Genomic DNA, 19,905 nt, shown 5'->3' on the forward strand with positions numbered 1-19,905 from the left:
GTCACAATTAGTACTCACAAGGTGATGTTGGATCTCAACATTCTTGTAACTTGGGTAGTAATGATGTGTTGCTAGATACCGCTCATTACTTATGCTTCTAAATGGGTTTAGGAGCATTGCCAACGTTACAAGAACCTATAGGGTCACACACAAAGGGCAATTAGATGGAGATTAGGTTCATTTGATGAACCAAGAGGATTAGGTTCATGTGATGAACCAAGTTGGATTAAGAGTAATCCAAATTAAACTAATTGAGTTAGACTCAATTTGATTCATGTGTTAAATGAGTCTAATTTAGACTTGGACTCATTGAGTCAATTTAATTCAATGAATAGAGATTCATTAAATCAAATTGACTTGAACCAATGGTTAGATTTGATCAACCATGAGAGATAAGAGGTCAAGTTTGACTTGACTTGAGAGGGAAGATAAAAGGTCAAGTTTGACTTGACCAATGTCACATCATTTGTGTGTTGGCATAAGGTGGGTCAATGATGATGTTCCACATCATCAAGGTTGGCTTATGTGTGTGCCACCTCATGAGGGAGACCAAGAGCCATGACTCTTGGTATCCCATGGAGGTTTATAACCACTCCATGAAGTGGTCGGCCACTTGATTGCAAGTGAATGCAATTGTGTGCTCATTCACTCTTTCTTCTTCCTCATCTCTTCCTCTCTACTCCCTCTCTTCCTCCATTTCCATGAGCCACAAAGAGTGCTAGCACACTCTAGTGTCTTTTCTCCATCTCGTTGTTCATGTGGATACATATATAGGAGTGTTCACTTGACACTCTCGAGATCCGGCAACCTTGGACGAGCGGGATAAGCGAAGGGCTTCACATCAAAGGTATAAAATCTCTACCATGTAGATATAGAGTAGATCTAGGATAGAAACAAGTACATGAATTTATTTTAATCTTCGCACGGATCCGGTGGCAAGACTTCGGGGTTTCCGGAACGCAAAAAATAGTTTTTGCGGCCCGAAAGTCCCAACAATTTTGAGGAATCAATATTATTTTAAATTCTAAAGTTTTGACCAAATATTTGATCGAAGACAGACCAACTATTAATTTTATTTGTGATAAAGATAGGTTGACAAGACAGTAAAATTAATGAATAAAATCTCCTCTTACAAATGTTTGAATTTGTATACGTCCACACTAACGTGGCATAAAAAATTCACGGAGATTTTGAGGTGTTGGTCTTGACCAATTATTTTTTGTAATTCTTAGAATTTCAAATATTTTTCAATCCCCTATATGTTAGAGAATACACTTACTGGTCCCAATTATAATGATTGGAAATGAAACTTGAACACTAAGGTGGACTGACTCTCAGAAATGAAAATAATAAAGGTATATTTTATTCATTAGTTGTTGAAACATGTTTAGTGGTATTATCTACAAGTACCTAGTGTGTAGATACGGAAGTCACTAATCATGTCTGTAATTCATTGCACGGGTTTTAGGAAACCCGACAACTATATGAAGGGGAAATCACAGTCTACATGGGTACTGCTACAAAAGTAGCAGTTGTTGCAGTGGGAGATGTTTATCCTTTGATAAGAATAAAACATTGATTGTCTTTATGTACCAAGTTTTAGAAAGAACTTGATTTCAATTTCTAAAACTATTTAAGGATGGATATTCTGTGTCTTTTGATGACAAAGTTGTTATCAAGAAAAATAGGAAAGTTATCTGTTCTGGTACGTTGGATGGCAATACTCCCACAATGCAACAAAAAGGAAATTAATAACACATCTTCTAAATAAGAGGAAGCAACCTTTGGAAAAGAACCAAACATATCTTTGGCATCTAAGGCTAGGTCATATTAACTTGAGTAGGATTCAAAGGTTAATAGCCGATGGACTTTTGGGTTTATTGGTGGTGGAAAACTTTTCAACCTACGAGTCTTGCTTAGAAGGGAAAATGACCAAGAGGGTTTTTAAGACTAAGGGGTATAGAGCCAAAGACGTGTTGGAGTTGGTTCATTCTGATTTGTACCTATGACTATCCAGGCAAGAGGTGGTTTCAAATATTTCGTCTCTTTTAGATGACTATTCGAGATACGGGTACATTTACATGATGCGCCGCAAGTCTAAGTGTTTTGATAAGTTCAAGGAGTACAAGGTTAATGTGGAGAAATGTCATGGTAAAAGTATCAAGACACTACGGTCTGATCGTAGTAGCGAGTACCTCTTAGGAGAGTTTAGGAGTTACTTATCAGAGGTTAGGATTCAATCTCAACTGTCTGCACCAGGTACACCCCAATAGAATGATGTGGCAGAACGAAGGAATAGGACTCTTATGGAAATGGTTAGATCAATGATGAGTTATTCAGAATTACCCCTTCTAAGTCAGTACCCTATACTCCCATAGAATTGTGGGATGGACGTAAGCCTAGTCTAAAGCATATTCGGATTTGGGGTAGTCTAGCACATGTACTAAAGGGAGACACTGATAAGTTGGACTCATGTATAGAAGTTCGCTTGTTTGGGGGTAATCCTAAAGGAATGAAAGGTGGTTTATAGTCCTAAAGATCAGAAGGTCATTGTTAGCACCAATGTCCAAGAGGACTATGTAATGAACCACAAGCCTATGAGTAAAATTGTTCTTAAGGAAATAATAAAGGACACGTCTAATATAGTACCAACAGTACAAGATGAGATACCACAAGAAACTGCAACACGTGTCACAAAAGATGCAACATTCTAGCAAAGAGCAATGAATACAGAAATAGAATCTATGTATTCCAATCAAGTCTAGAAGCTTGTAGAACCACCAAATGGTGTAAAAGACATTGGGTGTAAATAGGTCTTTAAAAGAAAAAGAGGGACAGACGGGAAGGTGGAAACCTTCAAAGCAAGGCTTGTTGAAAAAGGGTATCGATTATGAGAAAATATTTTCACCGGTAACCATGCTTAAGTCTATCCAGATTCTTTGCTGCTCATATGGATTATGAGATTTGGCAAATGGATGTCAAGACAGCTTTTCTTAATGGAAATCTTGAATAAAATATCCATATGATGCAACTAGAGGGATTCATTGCAAAGGGTAAAGAGCACCTTGTTTGTAAGCTCAAACAGTTCATTTACGGACCGAAGTAAGCTTCGAGATCTTGGAACATCCGGTTTAATGAAGTTATCCAGTCTTATGGATTTATTCAGTATCCGAATGAGTCTTGTGTATACAAGAAGTGTGACGAAAACGTGGTGGTATTTCTTGTACTATACGTAGATGACATTTTGTTAGTTGGTAACAATATCAAAGTATTGTCAGAAGTAAGGGTATGGTTGTCGAAGCAATTCGATATGAAAGACTTGGGAGAATGCGGACATATGCTTAGGATCAAAGTAATAAGGGATCACAAGAAAAGAATGTTGTGCTTATCCCAAGCTTCATATATCGATACTATCCTAGCTCGTTTTAGCATGCAAGACTCTATGAAAGGTTTATCTACCTTTTGGGCATGAAGTATCTTTATCTAAAGAGATGCCTTCGAAGACATCAAAAGAGATAGAAGAAATGAAGGCAGTTCCTTATGCTTTAGTTGTAGGGAGCCTAATGTATGCTATGTTATGCATGAGACAGGATATCTATTTTGTCGTGGGCATGGTTAATAGATATCAAAGTAATCCAGGACTAGGACACTGAACTACCGTAAAGCATATATTAAAGTACCTGAGAGGGACTAGAGATTATATGCTAGCTTACAAGGCAGATGATTTGCTCCCTGTGGGTTACACGAATTCGGACTTCCAATCTGATAAGGACAATAGTAAGTAAACCTCGGGGTTTTGTGTTTACTTTAGGAGGTGAAGTCATAACTATGGAGGAGTGTTAAGCATTGGTGCTTTTTCGGACTCCACTATGGAAGCTGAGTATATGGCAGCCTCTGAGGCATCCATAAAAGTTATATGGCTCAAAAACTTCATGATGGACTTAGATATGATTCCTGGTTTGCCCAAAAATTATTACAATTTATTGTGATAATAGTGGTGTAGTAGCAAACTCGAAGAAACCATGAGTCCATAAGGCAAGTAAACACATTGAGCGCAAGTCCTACCTAATACGAGACATCATATAAACGAGAAAAAGTTGTTGTCGCCTAGATTGCATCAGATGATAACATGGAAGATCCTTTCACTAAGGCCCTTAAGGCAAGAGCTTTTGATGGGCATGTTGAGGGGTTGAGAATCAAATGTATGGCAGGGTAAATGGCAGTATAGTCTTTTAGTATAAGTGGGAAATTATTGGAATGTATACTAAAAGCCTAGCTTTTTATAAAAATATTTATTTAGAAATAAGAATAACATTGGTCAAATGTCTACATTTATGCTAAGTGTAGTTATCCATTTAATTTATATTGTAGATAACATGGTGTGAGGAGACGCACAGAAGATCATGTGATAAGATCTTTATAAATTATAAATAGTAGCTCACAACCAAGATGGAATGAACAAACCAATGGAGTGGTTATAGTGTAATTTGGTATTACTTTATATAGACTATAAAATTACACTAGTACACTTTGAGTATATTGAGCAGGATCATTTGAGGTAGTTTCTTTTTATACTGACTATATAAAAGAACAAAACCTCTGTTATTATGGAAGTGCGTACTCTTAATCATGATATAATAATAAGCACATACATTTAATATTTATTTCTTTAATTTATTAAAGGGTGTGATCTAGCTCGTTAAATCAATAGGCCCAATAAGTTGGGACATGATATTATTTATATAGTGTGTTGTTGATTATAGAATGAAATTGTGTCCTAGTAATCTAGGTTGATGATGTCCCCTTGAGGAGCTCATAAGGATTGTCATGTAAACCCTACAGGTGGACCTAGTCTGACATGACAATGAAGTTGAGTGGTACTACTCTTGGAGTTAGACATTAATTAAGTGAGTTGTCAGTAACTCATTTAATTAGTGGGCATTCTATATCTTAAACACAAGGAGATTAATGCATTCATAATAAGAAGGAGCCCATAATTTAATTTGGGATTGGTGCGATAGTTCAATAATAACTCTTTAGTGGTATGAGTTATTATTGATGAACTTGAGTTGGGTGTTCGGGTGAACACAGGAAGATCAAGCTCATTGGGAGATCAAAGTCAATTTCTTCTCTCGGTCCCTGTTGTAGCCTCTATAAAATCTTGTATCCACAAAGTCCACTTCTTTACCAAGTAATCGTCCAGCCACATCCTTGCTTGGTGCAAGGGGTCGGCCAAGCATGAGCTTGGAAGCCAAGAGGTGGTCGGCCATAGCTTGGTGCCCAAGCTAAGGGTCGGCCACATAGAGAATAAAAGGAAAATGAACTTTTGTTTTGAAACAAAATTTTGTTAAAATCTTTCCTTATTTGTAGTTATCTACAATGGCTAAAAGAGAGATTTTATTTTGTTAAAATCTTTCCTTATTTGTAGTTATCGACAATGGATAAAAGAAAGATTTCAATTTCCTTTTATAGCCATCCTCATGGTTTTAAAAGAGAGTTTTAAAATTTTAAAATCTTTCCTTTTATAGCTATCTACAAAAGATTAAAGAGAAATTTTAATTTTGTTAAAATCTTTCCTTATTTGTAGTTATCTATAATGTTTAAAAGAGAGATTTTAATTTTTGATAAAACTTTCCTTTTTTGTAACCATGATTTAAAAGGAGAAGTTTTAATTAATCTTTCCTTTTTGTAGTTGTCTACATGTTTTAAAAGAGAGATTAATTTTAAAACTTTCCTTTATTGTCATGTACAATAGGAAATTTTTAAAAGAGAGATTTTAATTTTGTTTAAAATCTTTCCTTGCTTGGAGCACAAGCTTGTGCCCAGCCACACCATGATAGAAAAGGAAGTTTTATTTTTTGTTATAAAAATTTCCTTTTTTGCCTTGACCAAGGATTATAAAAGAGAAGGAGAGGGTGCCTCATGAGGTAACACAACCCTATTCTCTCCTCTCTTTTCCTTGGTGTGGCAGGCCCCTTCTGTTAGGATGTATACTAAAAGTCTAGCTTTTGGTATAAATATTTATCTAGAAATAAGAATCACATTGGTCAAATGTCTACATTTATGATAAATGTAATTATTCAATTAATTTATATTGTAGATAACATGGTGTGTGGTGTCACACACAGAGGATCATGTTATCAGTACCTTATAAATTATAAACAGTAGCTCATGACCAAAATGGAAAGGAACAAATTATTGAAGGTCGTAGTGTAATGAGCTATTAGTTTCTCTTAACTATATAATTACACTAGTACACTTAGAGTGTATTGAGTAGGACCATTAGAGGTCGTTTCTTTTATACTGACTTTATAAAGGAACAAAGACCTCAGTTATTATGGAAGTGTGTGCTCTTAATCCTAATATAATAACAAGCACATATATTTGATATTTATTTCTTTAATTTATCAATGGGTGAGATTTAGTTCGATAAATCAATAAGCCCGATAAGTTGGGAAATGATATCACTTATAGTGTGTGTTGTTAATTATAGAAGAAAACTGTGTCCTAGTAATCTAGGTTGAGAATGTCCCCAAGAGGAGCTCTTAAGGATTGTCATGTTAAACCCTGCAGGTGGACTTAGTCCGACATGACGATGAAGTTGAGTGGTACTACTCTTGGAGCTAGATATTAATTAAGTGAGTTGTCAGTAACTTACTTAATTAGTGGACATTTGTTATCTTAAACACAGGCAGACCAACACACTCATAATAAGAAGGAGCCCAAAATGTAATTTGGGATTGGTGCGGTAGTTCAATAATAGTTCTCTAGTGGAATGAATTATTATTGATGAAATTAAGTTGTGTGTTCGGGGCGAATACGGGATGCTTAATTTCATTGGGAGACCAAAACCAATTCCTCCTCTCGGTCCCTATCGTAGCCTCTTGTATATAGAGATTTATACTCACCACATACCCACCTTCTTACCCATCCAATGGGGCCGGCCAAGCTAGCTTGGAACACAAGCTAGGGCCGGCCAAGACCAAATGGATGAGCCAAGTTGGTGGCCGGCCAAAGCTTGGGTCCCAAGCTTAGGTGGCCGACCACTAGAATATTAAAAAGGATTTTTATTAAAATTATTTATTATGTGGATATCATGTTTTTAAAAGAGAGTTTAAAAATTAAAAATTTTCTTTTATAGCTTTCTACAAAAGATTAAGAGAAGAGATTAATCCCTTTCCTTATTTGTAGATTAAAAAGGATGGTTTTAATTTTTGGTAAAAACTTTCCTTATTTGTAAATCATCTACATGTTTTAAAAGAGAGTTTTAAAATTTGAAATCTTTCCTTATTTGTTGATTAAAAGGTGGATTTTAAATTTTAAGAAAACTTTCCTTTTTAACCATGTTCATGATTTAAAAGAGAGTTTAAAAATTAAATATTCTCTTTTATAATTTTCTACAAGAGATTAAGAAAAGATTTGATATCTTTCCTTATTTGTAGATTAAAAGAGATTTTAATTTTTAGAGATAACTTTCTTTTTATCCACATGTTTAAAAGAAAGATTTTAATTTATTAAATTTCCTTTTTATAAACCAATCATGAAGGGATAAAAATTATTAGAGAAATTTTATTTTTTTTTCGGAAACAAATTAGGAAGGTTTTAATTCTTGATTGAATTAAATTTCCTTTGCTTAGATTATTGTGGCCGGTCATGTTGATTAATAAAAGAGAAATTGATTTTATATCAATTAAATTTATTTTTCATGGCAAAGGAATTAAGGAAGTTTTTATTAAAATTTCCTTATTTGCCAAGACCAAGGATTATAAAAGAGGGGGTAGAGGTGCCTTCATGACAAGAACTCTATTCTATTTTTCTTCCTCTTTTTCTTCCTTGGTGTGGTCGGTCATCCTCTTCTCCTTTCTTCTCTTTGATGGCCGAACCTCATCCTTCTTGTGGAGATTCATATGGTGGTCGGATCAAGTTTAGAGAAGAAGAAGAAGAAGGAGAGAAAGAAAGCTTTGTTTCTAGCATCCCTTGGAGCATGGTGGTGGTGGCCGAACCTCTTCATCCTAGGAGAAGTTTTGATGGCCGAAACTTGCAAGGAAGAAGAAGGTGCTTGGTGGTTCTCGTCACAGAAGATCGTTGCCCACACAACGTCCGGGATTAGAAGAGGAATACGGTAGAAGATCAAGAGGTCATTAAAAGTTCACAAAGGAAGGTATAACTAATATAGTTTTTCGCATCATGTTAGTTTTATCTCCATGTAAAAATACCAAATACAAGAGGCATGCGATTCTAGTATTTCAAATTTATTTTCGATGTTGTCTTCTTTTATTTTTCTTTTCCTTGTGATTTGATTGTTCCTTTTGGTTGACCTAAAGTTATTTAAGGAAATTAAATATTAGCTTTCCTTAAAAGGCTTTGTCTAGGCGGTGGTGGTTGTTCCCATATCCAAGAAGGCCATGTGCCTCGCCATGCAGTCCTGGAAGCCAATTTTAGAAATTAATATTTAATGGAATTAATAACCTAGGTGATTTGGATCGAACGTGTTAAGTTCCGAAGGAGATCCAAGTCTAAACCTAAAAGAACAAATAAATTAAACTTTGGATCAAACGTGTTAAGTTCCGCAGGCGATCCAAGTTTAATTTAAAAGAACACATGGTAGCTAGGAAAAGGTTCAGACCTTTGTACAAAATTTTTGTACAGTGGAACCATTAGGCTTTCCGAGTAGCAACCAACAATTGGTATCAGAGCTAGGGTTTTGCCTCTATGTATTTGGTATTAGTTTAATTATGCACATGTCATATATAATTTAGGCAGGATAACAGTAGGATGTGCTAACTTTGTGGATGCAGGATCCAACTATTATGGCTTATAGATATTGTGTGTGTGATTGGACCCTTGGACATGTCAAGGGCATTTTATTGTGTGTGCATGATTGTATTATAAAATACAGCAGGAGCTGTATTTAGTTTTATTAGGATTTTATTTTTTGATCTAGATACATGTACATTCCTTCGAGGAATATAGGATCGAAAAATGTAAAATTCTATTTATGTCGCGGATCGAATCTTGCAAAGCGTGGAACCTTTTGAGGATCAGAGGCGCAGCGGAACAAGGAGCAAGATGGATGCGACAACTTAACCCGGTGGCGGTGGCCAAAGATGGCAGCAGCTAGGGATGGCGACACACGGAGGACAACAATAGATAAAAGCCATAATAGTTGAAAATTAGTTTTTCTATTTATTGCTTTTTATACTGTGCTATGTGTGCTTGTTAGTATGCATGTTAAATAGGCTAGCATAGTCAAAATTCCTCACTTTAAATAACTAAGTGGGAGAGGGATTTATTTTTAAATAAATTCCACGGTCTCCATTACTGGTTTATAAGTGATGCAACAAGCTTGCGCGTTGGCTCTGAGTGTCTTCCTCCATATCGGATGAGCTTGTTTGCGGATCACTATATTAAACTTCCATTTTCGATGACTATAGGAAGTTAATTAAGAGCGTGTGATCTTCCCCATCGGAAGGGGCACAATCTTATTAATGGACTTAGTGTCAAGTAATGGTATACACTTAGGCATGTCTAATAGTGTCCTCCTCATCGGAGTCACTGCTATTATTTGTGTGACCGAAGAAAACCAACTATTAATTTGTCAAATAAATAGGTTGACAAGATAATAAAATTAAAAACTCCTCTTACAAATGTTTGGTTTTGTATACGTCCACACTATCGTGGCATACAAAACTCACGGTGTTTGAGGTAATTTTATTTTGTCATAAAGATTTATTGACAAGATAATTAATGGGTAAAACCCTCCTCTTACAAATGTTTAAATTTTGTATATGTCCACACTATCGTGGCATGCAAAATTCACGGTGTTTGAGGTGTTGGTGAATTTAAATAATATTGTTTGAGGAATCAATGTTATTTTAAATTCAAAAGTTTTGACCAAATATTTGATCAAAGAAATATCAACTATTAATTTTATTCATCATAAAGTAAAGTTGACGAGATAATAAAATTAATGGATAAAATCTCTTCTTTGATTTTGTATATGTCCACACTATCGTGGCATACAAAATTCATGGGGATTTTAAGGAATTGATCTTGACCAAATATTTTTTGTGATTTTTAGGATTTAAAATGTTTGACAATTCCCTAGTTGTTATACTATAGAAAAGACTTAGTAGTCCCAATTGTAATGATTGGAAATAGAACTTGGACATTAAGGTAGACTGTCTTCTTAGAACTAAGAACAATATAAGTGTATTTAATTCATTAGTTGAAACATGTTTAGTGGTGTTATCTACCAGAACCTGGAATGTAGATATAGATGTCATTAATCATGTCCGCAATTCATTGCAGGGTTCCAGGAAACCCGACAACTAAATGAAAATAAAAACACCGTCCACATGAGCGCTGCTGTAAAAGTGACAACTGTTGCAGTGGGAGATGTTTATCCTTTGATAAGAATAAAATATGGATTTTAAGTAATTGTCTTTATGTACCAAGTTTAGAAAGAACTAGTTTCTAAACTATTCAAAGAACTTGATATTCTGCCTCTTTTAATAACAAAGTTGTTATTAAGTAAAAGAGGGAAGTTATCTGTTCTAGTACGTTGGTTGACAATTTATAAATCCAATAACTCCCACGATGCAACAAATGGAAATTAGTAACACATCTTCTAACTTTAAGAGAAAGCAACCTTCGGAAATGAACCAATTATATCTTTGGCATCTAAGGCTAGGTTATATTAACTTGAGTAGGATTCATTGGTAGTTGATGAACTTTTGGGTTCATTGGTAGTGGAAATCTTTCCAACCTGCGAATCTTACTTGGAAGGAAAAATAACCGAGAAGCTTTTAAGTATAAGGGGTATGGAGCCAAAGATACATTGGAATAGGTTCATTCTGATTTGTGTGATCCTATGACAAGAGTTAGTATCGAATATTTTGTCTATAAACAACTATTCAAGATACAAATACATTTACTTAATGTGCCGCAAGACTAAGTACTTTGATTAGTTCAAAGAGTACAAGGCTGATGCGGAGAAACGTTAAAGTAAAAGTATCAAGTCACTATGGTAAGATCGTAGTGGCAAGTACCTCTTGGGACAATTTAGGAGTTACTTATCAAAAGTAGGGATTCAATCCCAACTAACTGCACCTGGTACACCCCAACAGAATGGTGTAGTAGAAAGAAGGTATAAGGCTCTTATGGAATAATTAGATCAATGATGAGTTATTACTAAATTTTGTTTAAGGATATACACTGGAAACGGAAGTGAACATAGTACCTTCTAAGTCAGAACTCTCTACTCTCATAGAATTGTAGATTAGGTGTAAGTCTAGTCTGAAGCATATTCGGATTTGGGTGGTCTAGCACATGAGAGACACTGATAAAGTTGGACAGGAATTCACTTGTTTATGGGTTATCCTAGAGAAATGAAAGTAGGTTTATAGTCTTAAAAATCAGAAGGTCATTGATAGCATCAATGACCGGTTTTTAGAAAAAGGACTATGTAATAAACCACGTGCCCATAAGTAAATTTGTTCTTAAGGACATGTCTAATCTAGTACCAACTGTACAAGATGAAATATCACAAGAAACTGCAACATGTATCATAAATGATACACAATTACAGACAGTGTCTCATCGTAGTGGGAGGGTTGTCAAACAACCTAAAAGATTCATGTTTTGGGAGAGTCTTTTGGACTTGATCCCAAATGAACATGAGTCTGATCCCGGACATATGATGAAGCACTCCAAGATAAAGATGCAGCATCTTGGCAAAGAGCAATGAATACAGAATTAGAATATATGTATCTGGAAGCTTGTAGAACCACCAGATGGTGTAAAAGCCATTGGGTAAAAATAGGTCTACAATAGGAAAAGATGGATAGACAGGAAGGTGGAAACTTTCAAAGAAAGGCTTGACTGGTAGCCATGCTTAAGTCTATCTGGATTCTTTTATCTATTTGGCAAGTGGATGTCAAGACAGCATTCCTTAATGGAAGTCTTGAAGAAAGCATCCATATAAAGTAACCAGAAGAGTTCATTGCAAAGGGCAAAGAGCATCTTGTGTGCAAGCTCAATCAGTCTATGGACAGAAGCAAAGCTTCAAGGTCTTGGAATATCCGATTTATCAAAATAATCCAGACCTTTGGATTTATTTAGTAACTGGATAAGTTTTGTGTATACAAAAAGTATGATGGAAACGTGGTGGTATTTCTTGTACTATACGTAGATAACATTTTTGGTAGTTGGAAACAATATCAAAATGTTATCAGAAGTAAGGGTATGGTTGTCCAAATAATTCGATATGAAAGACTTGGGAGAATATATATATTCTTGGGATCAAAGTAATAAGGGATCGCACGAAAAGAATATTTTACTTATCCCAAGCTTCATATATCGAAAAAATCCTTGCTCATTTTAAGCATGCAAAACTCCAAGAAAGGTTTCTTACCTTTTTAGCATGGAGTAACTTTATCTAAAAGAGATGTCTCCGTAGACATCAAAGTATATAGAGGAAATGAAGGCAGTTCTTTATGCTTCGGCTGTGGGAAGCCTAATGTATGCTATGCACGAGTTCAGAAATCTATTTTGCCAAGGGCATAGTTAGCAGATATCAAAGTAACCTTAGACAAGGACATTGGACTGCAGTAAAGCATATATTAAAGTACCTTAGAGGCACTAGAGATTATATGCTAGCTTACAAAGCAGTTAATTTGGTCCCTGTGGGTTGCACGGATTTTGACTTCCAATCGGATAGGGACATTAGTAAGTCAACCTCGGGGTTTTGTGTTTACTTTAGGAGGTAAAGTCATAACTATGGAAGAGTGATAAGCATAGGTGTTTTTCTGGACTCCGCGATCCACCATAGAAGCTGAGTATATGGCAAACCTCTGAGATAGTCATAAAAACTGAATGACTCAATAACCTCAAGATAGACTTAGATATGATTTCTGATTTGTCCAAATATTATCACAATTTATTGTAATAATAGTGGTGCAGTAGCAAACTTGAAGAAACCATGAGTCTATAAGGCAAGTAAACACAATAGAGTGCAAGTACCACCCAATACGAGAAATCGTGTAAACGAGGACAAGTTGTTGCTGCCTAGATTGCATCAGATGATGACCTATAGATCTTTTCACTAAGGCCCTTAAGGCAAGAGCTTTTGATGGGCATGTTGAAGGGTTGGGAATTAGATGTATGACAACAGATATAGCAGCTTAGTCTTTTAGTATAAGTGGGAGATTGTTAGGATGTATACTAAAAGTCTAGCTTTTGGTATAAATATTTATCTAGAAATAAGAATCACATTGGTCAAATGTCTACATTTATGATAAATGTAATTGTTCAATTAATTTATATTGTAGATAACATGGTGTGTGGTGTCACACACAGAGGATCATGTTATTAGTACCTTATAAATTATAAACAGTAGCTCATGACCAAAATGGAAAGGAATAAATCATTGGAAGGTCGTAGTGTAATGAGGTATTAGTTTATCTTAACTATATAATTACACTAGTACACTTAGAGTGTATTGAGTAGGACCATTAGAGGTCGTTTCTTTTATACTGACTTTATAAAGGAATAAAGACCTCAGTTATTATGGAAGTGTGTGCTCTTAATCCTAATATAATAACAAGCACATATATTTGATATTTATTTCTTTAATTTATCAATGGGTGAGATTTAGTTCGATAAATCAATAAGCCCGATAAGTTGGAAAATTATATCACTTATAGTGTGTGTTGTTAATTATAGAAGGAAACTGTGTCCTAGTAATCTAGGTTGAGAATGTCCCCAAGAGGAGCTCATAAGGATTGTCGTGTTAAACCCTGCATGTGGACTTAGTCCGACATGACGATGAAGTTGAGTGGTACTACTCTTGGAGCTAGATATTAATTAAGTGAGTTGTCAGTAACTTACTTAATTAGTGGGCATTTGTTATCTTAAACACAGGCAGACTAACACACTCATAATAAGAAGGAGCCCAAAATGTAATTTGGGATTGGTGCGGTAGTTCAATAATAGTTCTCTAGTGGAATGAATTATTATTGATAAAATTAAGTTGTGTGTTCGGGGCGAACACGGGATGCTTAATTTCATCGGGAGACCAAAACCAATTCCTCCTCTCGGTCCCTATCGTAGCCTCTTGTATATAGAGATTTATACCCACCACATACCCACCTTCTTACCCATCCAATGGGGTCGGCCAAGCTAGCTTGGAACACAAGCTAGGGCCGGCCAAGACCAAATGGATGAGCCAAGTTGGTGGCCGGCCAAAGCTTGGGTCCCAAGCTTAGGTGGCCGACCACTAGAATATTAAAAAGGATTTTTATTAAAATTATTTATTATGTGGATATCATGTTTTTAAAAGAGAGTTTAAAAATTAAAAATTTCCTTTTATAGCTTTCTACAAAAGATTAAGAGAAGAAATTAATCTCTTTCCTTATTTGTAGATTAAAAAGGATGGTTTTAATTTTTGGTAAAAACTTTCCTTATTTGTAAATCATCTACATGTTTTAAAAGAAAGTTTTAAAATTTGAAATCTTTCCTTATTTGTTGATTAAAAGGTGGATTTTAAATTTTAAGAAAACTTTCCTTTTTAACCATGTTCATGATTTAAAAGAGAGTTTAAAAATTAAATATTCTCTTTTATAAGTTTCTACAAGAGATTAAGAAAAGATTTAATATCTTTCCTTATTTGTAGATTAAAAGAGATTTTAATTTTTAGAGATAACTTTCTTTTTATCCACATGTTTAAAAGAAAGATTTTAATTTATTAAATTTCCTTTTTATAAACCAATCATGAAGGGATAAAAATTATTAGAGAAATTTTATTTTTTTTGGGAAACAAATTTGGAAGGTTTTAATTCTTGATTGAATTAAATTTCCTTTGCTTAGATTATTGTGGCCGGCCATGTTGATTAATAAAAGAGAAATTGATTTTATATCAATTAAATTTATTTTTCATGGCAAAGGAATTAAGGAAGTTTTTATTAAAATTTCCTTATTTGCCAAGACCAAGGATTATAAAAGAGGGGGTAGAGGTGCCTTCATGACAAGAACTCTATTCTATTTTTCTCCCTCTTTTTCTTCCTTGGTGTGGCCGGCCATCCTCTCCTCCTTTCTTCTCTTTGATGGCCGAACCTCATCCTTCTTGTGGAGATTCATATGGTGGCCGGATCAAGTTTAGAGAAGAAGAAGAAGGAGAGAAAGAAAACTTTGTTTCTAGCATCCTTTGGAGCATGGTGGTGGTGGCCAAACCTCTTCATCCTAGGAGAAGTTTTGATGGCCGAAACTTGCAAGGAAGAAGAAGGTGCTTGGTGGTTCTCGTCCCGGAAGATCGTTGCCCACACAACATCCGGGATTAGAAGAGGAATACGGTAGAAGATCAAGAGGTCATTAAAAGTTCACGAAGGAAGGTATAACTAATATAGTTTTCCGCATCATGTTAGTTTTATCTCCATGTAAAAATACCAAATACAAGAGGCATGCAATTCTAGTATTTCGAATTTGTTTTCGATGTTGTGTTCTTTTATTTTTCTTTTCCTTGTGATTTGATTGTTCCTTTTGGTTGACCTAAAGTTATTTAAGGAAATTAAACATTAGCTTTCCTTAAAAGGCTTTGTCTAGGCGGTGGTGGTTGTTCCCATATCCAAGAAGGCCATGTGCCTCGCCATGCAGTCCTGGAAGCCAATTTTGGAAATTAATATTTAATGGAATTAATAACCTAGGTGATTTGGATCGAACATGTTAAGTTCCAAAGGAGATCCAAGTCTAAACCTAAAAGAACAAATAAATTAAACTTTGGATCAAACGTGTTAAGTTCCGCAGGCGATCCAAGTTTAATTTAAAAGAACACATGGTAGCTAGGAAAAGGTTCAGACCTTTGTACAAAATTTTTGTACAGTGGAACCATTAGTCTTTCCGAGTAGCAACCAGCACCTTCCTCCCTCTCTTTTCTCTTCCTTAGGCCGGCGGCACTCCATCCTCTCTTCTCTTCCTTTCTTCTTTCTAAGGTCAGCACTCATCTCTTCTTGGTGGCCGAAACTTGAAAGAATTGGAGAAGACTCTATCTTGGTGGCCGGCTATTTGGAGGAGAAGAAGAAGAGAAGGAGTTTCCTATTTTGGCATCCCTTGGTGGCTCAAGAGTCTTGGAGGAGAAGAAGTGGTTCAAGTGGATTCCATCTTGGTAGATCATTGCCCACATAACGTCCAAGAGGAGGAGAGAAATACAACAGAAGATCAAGAGGTCTTTAGCTACAAAGAAAGGTATAACTAGTTATTTGTTTCCGCATCATAACTAGTTCATGTTCTTTGTTTAGATCTTGAAAAACCAAACACAAGAGGCTATCGATTTTAGTTTATCATTTTTGTTATCGATTTTATTTTTCGATTTCATATTTCGATATTATGCTTCTATTGAGATCTCTGTAGTTAAACCTAGTTTACTATGAGAAGTTTAAATAACCGATTTCTTTGAAAGGCTTTGTTTAGGCAGTGGTGGATGATCCCATACCCAAGAAGGCCTAGTGTCTTGCCACGTTTGACCTAGAAGCTGATCCTTGAAATAGATATTTGATCAACTTCTGTAATATGGTTTAACTTAGGAAGATCACATCGGTTAAACTTGAAGTAAGAATGTTATGTTTCGTTCCCAATTCAAGTTTAACTTCTAAAGGACAACTTGGATTAATAATGTTAAGCATCATTTGCAATTCAAGTTTGACTTCAGTAGAGCACAAGGGTAGCTAGGAAAAGTTCTATGCTTGTACAAAATTTCTGTACAGGGGAATTAGAGTGGTATTCTGAGTAGCAACCAACATGGAGACTGTCAAATACTCTATTACTCTCCTTTCCATATTATTTCTTGTTGTGCTAAATTTGTGATGCAGAAAGACAAGTTACTGAAAAAGGGGGCTCTAGGCGCCCGGAGTTGGTTTGGGTGCTCGGGATAGGGCCGAACAAGGCGATCAGCAGAGCTTAGGTGGTGTAGGGTGATTGGCCAGGATACAACATGGTTCGGGCACCCAAAAAGTTCCAAGAACTGGGAGAAGGATAAGTTTTCGGAGATAAAGTTTCATCGAGGAGTCACCATGTCCGTAACCTAGGCGCCCGGGGGTGGTCCGAGTGCCCAAAGGAGGATAAGTCAACGGCGTATTTGACCCTGTTGGAGATGCTCAGTGGTGCTCCGGGTTTCAGCCAGATACAACATTTGCTCCAACTTTCGCTCTTGCGCTCTGCTCCGAGAAGGCTTCTACGACAATATAAAGCTACTCTGACTAATAGCAATCAAGTTTCTTTTCCTTATTTTGTTAGTACTCATTTATTATTCCTGCATTTGTACTTAAACTTTTTGTAATCTTTACGAGATTATATTATTGCCCAATGAAAACATTCAACGAGTGCGGGCCTCGGAGTTGGAGTCATCAAAGGTCCGGACTAAGTCAACTAAACCTGTGTTAATGATTGTTTTATTGCTATCTCACTTTCTTTTCTTATATTTCCACTATGGACTTAATTTTCAAAAGAAAAGAAACATTTTCAAAATCATGTGATTCACTCCCCCTCTCACGTGCTCTTGTTCCAACAAGGAAAACTTGGTCTAGGAAATTAGGTAGGGTAAGGCATACCCTACTTGATCTATTTAGCTAAGTAGAATTAACCAAAGCTAACTCACTACATCCTGACTAGTTAGACCAAGGTTCATCAATAGGAAAATTAAATGTCCAATTTCTTAAAAAGACTTTGTCTAGAAGTAGTTGTTGCTCTGATACCTAAGAAGGCAAAATTCCTCTTAAAATATTGAGAAAATTTTCTTTGGAAAATCTCTTGAAAAATTTCTTGAAAATACTTACCTAAGAAAATTTCTTTAAACTTAATGAAAACTTTTGCAAACTCTCCCTGATATAAACCTAAATAGCTTTTATTATGTCATTTTGCTTTACTTGCATTTTGGATTTATGGACTTTGACATTTTAATAATTTGACTTGGACATAGTGTTTAGCCTTGTGGCTTCTTGTTTTTACTTTGATGTTGTTGTGTAAGCCGAGTCAGTTCACAGTCAGTTATTTTGTTTATATATTTTATCTTATGTCTTCTACTATATTTTTGTTCCAATTGTTTCAAAAATACTTGAATATTTTTTCTATGTTTGAAAAATATTTTGAAAATACTTGAAATTTTTTTATGCTTGAAAATGTTTTGAAAATACTTGAACTTGTTTTTAATTGCTTAAAATGTTTAGAAAAAGGGTTGTAAATCTTGAAACTTTAAGTACTTTGAAAAAATTAGTTTAGAAAAGACTTTGAAATTTACCTTGGAACATCTTTTGAAACTTATTTTAGAAATTCACTTTAAAAATCCTTTTGAAAACTAGAGTAAAATATCTTTTAAAATTTACCTTGAAATAGATTTTCAAAAATCCTCCTATTTGAAAATATTCATCAAATCCGTTTTTCAAAATTTTCTTACATGAAAACCATTTTCTTAGAAAAGAATTTTTCATATTTCAAAACCTTAATTCCAAAAAAAATTTTGTAAAAGATTTTGAAAACTTTTGAAAGTTGCTTGAAGATTAATTTAAAAAATACTTTGAAAACTATTTTAAGAGATGCTTTAGAAAATTCTTTAAATAACTTTGAAAATTGGTTGCCCAATTACTTTGAAAAATTTTCTGAAAATTATTTTGAACAAATTCTTGCAAAGTTTATACTTGAAATATGCCTTGTTGTAATTTTTTTTTTACTTGAAAAATATTTTTAAAACATTTCTTTCAATTTTTTTTGAAAATGTTTCAAAAATGACTTGCCCAATTATTGGCTTTGAAACCTTTACTTTTACAAGCTTACTTAACGTAGTTGCTTGTCTAACACTTTAATATAACTAATTTGCATGCCTATTTTTTTATAAATGTCAAAGGGAGATGGTAAGAATTTAAGATTAGAAAAATAAAAAATCATAACTCAAAAATTATAAGGAACTAGGGTGTTAAACACACGAAAGTGCAGCGAAAAATATCTAGTTCCTTTCAGAAAATCCATGCGAAAGAAAACCATATACTAAGTTTCTACATGATATAGGGCGTTATACCTTTGATGCATGCACTCGATCTCCTGACAGCTAGGATCTCAGCACGATCATACATTCATGCCTTTAATAGTATCCACACGAACAAGCTTCTCGTCCGTCTCACGAACTCAAGGATTGGAGAAGAAAACCACCTAAGGTTGTACTAGCAACCAAGCAAAGTGGTTCGGTGGAGGAAGGAAGAAAAGAGGAAGATGAGAAGAAGACCAAAATGAACTCATTTCCTCATTGGCCGAAATTCACCTTTTGTACCCCTAATGGAATATCAAAGGTCCCTTTTTTTCCTTTTCCTCCTCCTTCATAAATGACTTTTAGTCATCTTTCATGAAGAGCCTTCTCATCTTCTATGAAAAGTCTTTTCATCTTCTTTTACATGATCAATTCAAAATTGATCTTTCCTCTTCCTTGGTGAATTCAAGTTCAGCTAATGAGTCTAACTCATTTGACATCATCAATCTAAATTAACTCCATGAATATCAATCCAAATTGACTCCATGAATCTAATTCGAATTAGACTTAATCCAATAATTAGATCTCATTGAGTTTAACTCAATGAGTCTAATTTGTATTAGATTTAATCCAATGATCCATCATATGAACTCATCTCTAAATCAACTTGTTCTTTGTGTGTGACCATTGGCAATGTATCCAAATCAACATTTAGATACATAAGCAATGAGTGGCATCTAACAAGGCATCATTGCTACCCAAGTGATGAGAATGTTACGATCCGACTTTACCTTTCCATGGCTATTATCTTGTATGACTTGGTCCTTCTATCCTTGATATGTAGATTGATCAATGAGGCATAGATTGTGTCATCCTCTTATCAATCTTTGTATTTCTTG

This window comes from Zingiber officinale, chromosome 8B, assembly GCF_018446385.1.
Source record: "Zingiber officinale cultivar Zhangliang chromosome 8B, Zo_v1.1, whole genome shotgun sequence".
NCBI lineage: Eukaryota > Viridiplantae > Streptophyta > Magnoliopsida > Zingiberales > Zingiberaceae > Zingiber > Zingiber officinale.